Source organism: Dermacentor andersoni, chromosome 1, assembly GCF_023375885.2.
Source record: "Dermacentor andersoni chromosome 1, qqDerAnde1_hic_scaffold, whole genome shotgun sequence".
NCBI lineage: Eukaryota > Metazoa > Arthropoda > Arachnida > Ixodida > Ixodidae > Dermacentor > Dermacentor andersoni.
The window spans coordinates 395,201,872-395,210,669 of record NC_092814.1 but is presented as its reverse complement, the minus strand read 5'-3'; the positions used below and the strand labels follow the sequence as shown (position 1 = coordinate 395,210,669).

The 8,798-nt window shown below is 50.8% G+C and overlaps 1 pseudogene; it reads right to left on the bottom strand.

Annotated features, from left to right (window-relative positions):
* Positions 1-1,528: 1,528 nt before the first annotated feature.
* On the bottom strand, positions 1,529-1,707 carry LOC126518786 (U2 spliceosomal RNA; annotated as a pseudogene).
* Between the last annotated feature and the right edge of the window lie 7,091 nt (positions 1,708-8,798).

The following is an 8,798-nucleotide window of genomic DNA, read 5'->3' as shown; positions in this document are numbered from 1 at the left end:
CCCAATGATCTGTGGCCGCGTATGCGACAGCCACAATGACCGCTGCCTGAATGACGGGAGAAAAGAACAATGCCCCTTGATTGTCTAGGACCAGCGGAGCACATTTGTCGAAGCGTTTTGTCGCTTCTGGCGCAAGCCTCTGATTTCAGGAGGCTAGTGTTTTACACGGTGCTACTAAGAGACGGCAACGGGAATTATTAGTGGCCACTGAAACACAAAAGTTGGGTCCTTATACACAAGTGCTCTTTCTATAGTGACACGTGTACTTGTTTATCAGGTGACCGTGTTTCAATGTCTAACAAATGTTATCGCCCAGCGCCGGACGCTCCAGCATGTATCGGAAATTTCTCGAATGTTATCGATGGTTCTGTGCGCTATCTGCGATCACCGTATCCTGTGTAATCTTATTGCATGAATGCGCTACGCGAGTAGTGTAGAACTTTGTGGAAGACACGTGGCTCCCAGCGATTACTCTGGAACATTCGACCACTGAAGAATAAAAGCCCATGCGCTTGACCCGCTGATAAGATTTTGATGATCGCTGACTGTGTTCGCCGCTTTGGTTTTGGTTTCATTGTCACTTGCTTCAGAGGGCGCAAGTTCGCCCAATAGAACTTACTTTCGCCATTCACAGTTTTCTTCTGTTCTTGATGGTCACTACAATATAACAGCAGTGTTGACTGAAAGGATGTATATAGAAGGTGTTAACTGAAAAGTAACATGTAGATTAAAGCTTGTTTTGGGGCCTGTTGGAATATTTTACTTTTACTTATAAAGCAGCGCACCAAAGTTTAAACATACACAGAGAAGAAAACAGCACAGACGAAGTGTTTTTGCGCTTCGTTTGAACTGTTTCCGTCCATGTGTACGTTTCAACGTTGCAGCGCTGCTTTGTAAGTGAAAGTACAAAATGTGGTGTTTGCTGCAAAGTGGTAGGGACCCTTGAAGATAGTGCGTGGTAATACTTCTAGTCAACGACATAGCTGCCAGATCTTATGCGTGGTAACCTTTTTTTCGCGTGATTTATTTCAAGAAATAATGTTTTTTTCTATTGCTTGCCAGCTATTTTGTACACGTTACTGAAACGTACTTTGATATACCATTGCGATATCGGTGTGGTAAAAAGCAAAAAAAGTAGGACACGACTTATGTGTTCGCGTGTGAGTGTTTTACCAAGTGATGCCTAACAAAAATATTTGTTGTTGTATGTGTTCTTATTTTTTCTAGCTGTCGGCCCTTTCCGCGATCTGTTCAATTGATAGTCGACATTTCGGTTGTCCGTTTTATTCATCCAGTGTCGTTTCCTGCTGATGACTTTTCCTAGCAAGAAAATAATTCGCGTGAGAGGTGTGTAAATTATCCTGCGGCAGACGTTTACTAAGTAGGTTGAATAGGATAGCCTGATAGACGCTTTCTAGATTTGGACAGTGCTACATAAGGTTTCGTTTTACTGCGAATCTGTATATGGCTAGGTTCTGGAAAGAATTGCGAACGTTTGTCGAGACGTGAAAACCGAGAAGTTCTCCCCATATGTCGAGTTATACCGAAGATAGTGCAATACCGGGCCGACTCGCGGCGGAGATGAAGTAGGCTTTAGGCACTCCACCAACTTGCAAAAATAGTTTCAATATCTTCGGTCCAAATACAACCCGTATCAGGTTTTAAGCTGAGAAGAACAGGTACTTCACTTTGACCCACGTCGGCCATGCCTATGTTCGAACCGCCATTTCTTTGTCGGTATTCCGCGCGCATATGTATCGCCTTTCCTTCCGCTTCCGCGTGGTGGCGGTTCCATGAGCGTGCTGCACGCAAAGACCGCGAGGCGGAAGGAAATGCGAACCGGCCATGTGGCCCCGATGCCGCAAACTTGGGAAGTTTCACCGGATCGACGTTCAGGCTTCAGAGCTCGGAGTTTCTGGGGAACAAACTTTGTGTGGTCTGCGTTGTTTGTGACCGCTTGTAGTTTACGAGTGACCTCGGAACCATTACTGCACTGCGGGACGTCGTCCATCGCACGATTGCTTTTGCTACGGTGAAGCAGTGTGCGCCCTCGGAGTGCGGCGAGGTGTGTGTCTGCTCAACATGTGGGGATTCATTAGTAAAAAGGTATCGTGCCGCCTTTTGCAACAATGCATGGGTATGCATAGACCCCTGTGCCTCCTTTTCTTCCATGGCTCAACATCCTGGAGGAGCGAGTAGTCGCGTCTCGCCTTCCATGTGCATACGGTATTTCACGCACACCTAGTACAGTTCGCATTTCAGGGGCCCACAGACACAGCTTCGCTGGTCACCTTCGCAGAGTGGAATGGCACTGAATCGTTTAGGTCCAATATCACGATACCTTAACTTTCTCCAAATAATATTTTTATGCCCGAGGGAAAAGGTGAAGATTTTCCTTGCGATGATGAGCCCGCCGAGCTCATCGCGTGGAACACGAGTCGAACACTGTTGTCCTCTTATCCAGCCCAGACTCCTTGACCTCGGACAGGAAGAGAAGCGTGAAAGCTGTTTTCTGCGCTGGTTTACTATATACATTCTGCCTAAGCAGAGTGTGGGATGCTTACGCCTGGTCTGGCCTTTTGTTAAGATGCCACTGGCTTCGACTTCTTGCTGACGCCTTTCTCCAGTTTCCATAGTGTCCTCGCGGTAGAACGTGCTGATCCGTGAGCTTACCCGGAGAAATTTCAAATTGTGGCTTGCCTATTTCGAAAGGCGTAGCATACGCTGGAAAGAAATCATGAGGAGCTGTTGCGGTGGGGGCTGCGTTTTGATAAACTGGCTGTCGAAGAGGATGTGACATATTTTTTGCACAAAGTCCTCCGGCACCATTTTCGCTTTACTAGTTGTGGCGTGTATGATGTTTGCACTGGCCACGTGGCCCCCTCTCGACGGCGATGGCTGTGGAGTCAGACTGCTCTAGCAGCTGGATTTACCTTACTGCGGGAAAGATGCCACGTGCTTGATGATCGCCTCTGATGTCACTAGGCGCGACCAGAAGCCAATACGTATAGCGAATGTGAAGGGTGAGTCGACCTGCTGGTCCTTTGAAATGCTCCTCTACTTTATTGCTTTTTCGTTTCCTTCGACTTTTGGGTCGAGGCGCACGCAGGAGTCCCTCAATCCAGAGCTTTCGGCATAATACTCTTCCTTATACGCGCTGTCTACTCCCTCAAGCCACTCTCTTCGCATTACGCCGCGCGTTGCTCATTCACGTGCACCGCATTTGTGGCACGGATAACACCGACTCCGACGGCAGTGGAAAGCCAAAGTCCACTGCTTAAAGTCAGCGGGGGCCCGGAGGTGCCTAGTGCCCCCCCCCCCCCCCCCTGTAGCACTGCGGTACCCATTACACAGGCGCTGGAGGTGATTTTATTGCCACTATGGTCTTGTGTGGGGGAATTCTAACTCCAATATTTTGATGAATTATTTATTCGTGATTTTTCGGTTAATGCGACCGGAGCGAAGACCGGAGCCCTGGCGCAAACGTTAGCAAAATAGTGCTATTTTCTCTACGTGCTTCTACTCTCTGAGCTGTTTCACTGCCGGATAATGTGAATAAATGCTTCAATTATATATAGTGTCGCGTATTCCCTGCTGGAGTATGCAAGTTGAATGAAGATACAGGGGGTTGCATTTTACGAAAAGGTAAGCGGTGACGCGCGATGCCGAGAGGAACCTCGTTTTCATCTTCTTCAGTGCCTTGCTGCGCCACACCACGTGGCAATACCCCCTCTTAAAAAAAAAGAACGAAGCAACGCATACACAGGCTTGACCTGAGAGCGCCGAGATGGTTTAGGACGAACACATAGGCTATAGTCACAATTACTGTGGTGTGCGATATAGTCACAAGGCACTGATGGACGAGCAACAACAAAAACGAACGGAAGCGGCTGAAAACGTCGAATATTAGGGGCTATAGTACGGTTTCAACCGCACAACGTGCACGATCTCAGATTGCGGTTGTCCACGTCGGGGAGGCTGGCTTGCGTCAGGAAGGACTTCGCAATTCACATCACTAATTCGCTGCAACACTCTGTAAGGTCCGAAGTAGAGACTCAAAAGCTTCTCGCATATTCCTTTTCGGCGCACGGGAGTCCACACCAAAACTTGATCACTAGGTTGGAACTCGACATGTCGATGGCGGAGATTGTAACGGTGCGCATCGATGCTCTGTTGCTTTATGTGCACTCGGGCAAGCTGACGGGCTTCTTCCGCGCTTGGCACGAAAAGTTCGGCATCTTGGGCGAGGTCAAGATGATCGATGTTGTCGTACGGCAGCATTGGTTCTAACATTGTCTGCACTTCACGGCCGTAAACGAGGTAAAACGGCGTGAAGCGTGTTCTTTCTTGCGTAGCAGTATTATAGGCAAACAATACGTAAAGAAGTATCTCGTCCCATATCTTGTGTTGTACGTCCACGTACACAGACAGCATGTCAGTCATCGTTTTGTTCAGTCGTTCGGTCAAGCCGTTTGTCTGCGGATGATAGGCAGTTGTCCTTCGATGGGTCGTGCAGCTGAGTTTAAAAACGTCTTCAATGAGCTATGCTGTAAAGGCTTTGCCTCGGTCTGTGATGACGTGCGATGGGGCGCCATGCCGTAGGATGATGCTCTGTATGAAAAACTGCGCAACCTCAGAAGCTGTGCCTCGAGGCAGCGCCTTTGTCTCAGCATACTGCGTTAAATAGTCCATGGCGACGATTATCAATCTGTTGCCAGACGATGACAGTGGAAACGGGCCCAGAAGATCCATGCCGACCTGGTGGAAAGGTTTGCCAGGTGAATCAATCGGATTCAGCAATCCCACAGGCTTCACAGCTGGCGACTTTCGGCGCTGGCATTCACGGCAGGCCTGGACGTACCGCTTAACACACTCGGCAAGTTTCGGTCAGTAGTAGGATTTGCGCACTTTATCAAGCGTTCACGTAAACCCTAATGGCCAGACGGAGGCTCGTCATGACAGGCGAACAAAACTTTGGCACGAAGGTCTGCTGGAACGACCAAAAGGTAGGTCTTGTTGGTGGCAGCGGAGTTCTTCTTGTAGAAGACGCCATGCGGTAAACAAAAAGACGACAATCCTCGAGCGATATGCCGGGGTATTGATAGGTTTCGCCCTTCCAGGTGTTCGAATATAGGCCGTAGTGCGTCTTCTGTGCGCTGCCGTGTGGACAAATCAGTAACGCTTACGGCCCCAAGGAAAGCGCCGTCATCCTCAATGTCGTGATTGGTGGTGTCGATACGGGCGCGTGAGAGTGAGTCAGCGTCTTCGTGTATGCGGCCCGACTTTTACACGATTGTCACGTTGTACTGCTGCAAACGTAGACTCCACCGTGCCAGTCGTCCAGAAGGGTCCCGGAGATTTGCAAGCCAGCATAACGAGTGATGATCAGTTACAACTTTGAATGGGCGGCCGTAAAGGTAAGGTAGAAATTTGGCCAGCGCCCATACGACGGCAAGACACTCTTTCTCTGTGGTGCTGTAGTTGGTCTCCGCACGCGATAGTGTGCGACTTGCGTAGGCGATCACTCTTTGAATACTTTCCTTCCGTTGTACAAGCACAGCACTAAGACCAACGTTACTGGCGTCTGTATGAACTTCCGTGTCCGCCTCCTCGTCAAAGTGGGCCAAAACTGGTGCTGATATCAGACGCTGTCGAAGCTCGGTGAAAGCAGTCTCTTGCTCCGAAGACCAGACGAACGATACATCGTCCCTCGTGAGGCGAGTCAGCGGCTCCGTCATCTTCGAAAAATTTTCGATGAAACGCCGGTACTATGCGCAAAGGCCCAGGAAGCGTCGGACACCTTTCTTGATGGTCGGTGTTGGAAACGAGGCTACAGCGGCAGTTTTAGCGGGATCGGGGCCAACGCCTTCCGTGCTGACCACGTGTCCGAGAAACATCAGCTCTTTGTAGCCGAAATGGCACTTCTGAGGCTTAAGGGTGTGGTTAGCCGATCGGATGGCTTCGCCGTTGTCGTTTCAGGTGGTCGACAAAATGTTGCCGAAAAAACAACAACGTCATCGAGATAGATGAGGCAGCTTTGCCACTTCAGACCAGCGAGAATGGTGTCCATCATTCGCTGGAAAGTTGCTGGTGCCGAACAGAGATCGAAAGGAAGTACTCTGAATTGGTAAGGTCATCTGGAGTGACGAAAGCAGTTTTTTCGCGGTCTCGTTGATCGACCTCAATTTGCCAGTAACCGCTCTTTAGATCGAGAGACGAAAAATACTTAGCTCGCCGCAACCTGTATAAAGAGTAATCGATACGTGGTAGTGGGTACACGTCCTTCTTGGTAACATTGTTGAACCGTCGATAATCAACACAGAAACGAAGCGTTCCGTCTTTTTTCTTGACTAGAACGACCCGGGAAGACCACGGAAATGTGCGAAGACTGAATGACACCATCATCTAGCATCTCCTTGACTTGCGCTTGAATTGCCTCACGTTCTTTCGCCGAGACCCGATAAGGCTGTTGTTTGATGGGACGTGCATCGGCCGATGTCGTTATTCCGTGCTTCGTGATTGGCGTTTGACCCACCTAAGTAGCCCGAGTGAAGCAAGCGCGGAATTCGCTCAAGAGTTCCTGCAGTGCGCTCTTTTGGTCATCCGTAAGATCAGAGTTTACATCGATGTCTCTGAGCGAACCGTCGTCTGTGTCCACTTCAGAAGCAAAGCACTCGACGGTGTCCGTTGATGGTTTGGCGCAGGCGACGGCAGTGCCTCGAAAAATGTGCCGATGATCAAAGGTAAAGTTGGTAGCGAGGACTGTTGTCTGGCTATCACGAAGTTCCACAAGGCTTCGCGCTACACAATTACCTTCTGCCAGCAACATAGAAATGTTGCCTTCTACAATGGCTTCACCGTCTTCTAGCTCGTCGGACTCGACCGGAACCATAACAATTGCACGTGGCGGTATCGTGATGCTCTCGTTCGAAACGCGAAGTGCGGATCTGTGTCCAATGGCGTCGGTGTGTGTTGCCCTTTGTGTCGAGAAAGTTATGCAGCGCTCGCGGAGGTCGATAATGGCGCCATATTCCCGGAGAAGGATGCTCTTGCCCCACTACAAGTATAGTGAGACGTGTCCGCGTCGGCTCCCGCTTTATGGGCAGTTTTGACCGGATTTTTCTCTCTTTGGTGCCTAATTCTGTGCTCAGCGGATCCGCGAAGTTACACGGTATACCGGGATATAGGACCTTTTTCAGTGAGTGGACTGTACTTGATTTTACGGCCTTTCTCGTCTAGACTACGCCGCCGGAGGTGTTAACCCTTATCGCCGAGCCCGCCGGGCTCGTGGGCCGCGCCGGCTCCCCGGCCGCTTGACGCTTTTGTCATGATGGAAGGCAAAGATATTGCTCCGGAAGACGTTTCGGAGGATGCTGGCTGGAAAATTTACACCCAGAGGAATTCTACGACCAAGCCAAGGCCATCATACGGCGGCAACGCCGTTAGCCCTAACGGCGGGCCGGGACCCAAGAACGGCAAAGTGAGTCCAAACTCGCCTGCTAGCGTCAAGAAGGGTATCATCCTTCGCGGTAAAATGCCTCCGCTGCCGAAAAATGATATCAAGATTATAGTCAGGATTAGGGGAGGTCTGAATATTGCTAAAATTGGTGCGGCCACGGTGGCCGATGCAATCGCGGCTGCTGCTTGCATAGACGAGGTAAAGCGAGAAGCGGACACGATCTGCCCCAATTATCAGCAGAATATTGTGGTGGTTAGCACGCCGGAAGAAGAAAATGCTGCGAAGTACGTGAGGATCAAGGATCTATGCGTTGCTGGGCACATGCATGAAGCTGCGGCATATCGTGCGGTGCCGCATGAAACGTGCAAGGGAATCATAAGAAATGTTGCTCTCAGCGAGGGACCCGAAGCGCTCAGTCGCAAGATTGTCAACCCGCGTAATCCCCTGGCCCTGGCGGCAAAACGCATCAAGGAGTTGGGTACGGTCATACAAGGTGGATACATACAAGGTGGATACAAGGTGCCCAACTACGTTCATTATGGTAACGCACTGGTGAGGTGCACGCTTTACCGCAAGCAGATTGACGTTTGTTATGCTTGTGGAAAGCTGGGGCATCGCGCTGACGTCTGCCCCTCGCCGGAAGAAGTGGTTTGCAGGGGCTGCGGTTCAACCATTCCCAGTGAGGCCCACCGGTGTACGCCCAAGTGTGAACTGTGTGGGGGAGAGCATATCACGGCTGCCAAGGAGTGCCAGCAGTGGTTCCGTACCCAATATGTGGTCCGGCGCCGTCGTTTTGAGCGGGCTATGGCGGACATCAAGGCGGAGGATGAAGAGAAGGGAGGCTTCAGGTACGACGACAGCCAGTTCCCGACGTTGGGGAAGACGCTGGAGAGCGAGCAAGGACAAGATCGTGGGCGTCGACGTTCAAGATCAAGATCAAGGACACCAGGTAGAGCATCTCGCAGCCGCTCCGGTGGCCGGTCTGGGAGCAGATCGGCGTCTAAGGTGCGCTTCGGACGGGACGGACAGTTGGGAACTGAGACTGCGCGTGGCCCCAATGGGATGTCGGGACAGGGTGTGCGCAAGAGTGATGTGCTGCAGGGTCTACAAGGCAAGGGCCCCAGTGGAGCGGCAAGTGGTACTACCTGGACGGAGCACACAAGTGCTCGAACGGAGATGCCTAGTTTGGTAAGGCCAGAGCAAAGCAAGAATGAGGCGAGATTCTAGAAGCTAGAAGAGGAAAACGCAGAGTTGAGAGAAATGGTGAGGCTGCTTGGGGCAGAAATCTCGGCCCTTAAGGGTTTGGCAGGACCTGCACCGGCCGAGAGGGCAATGCCTG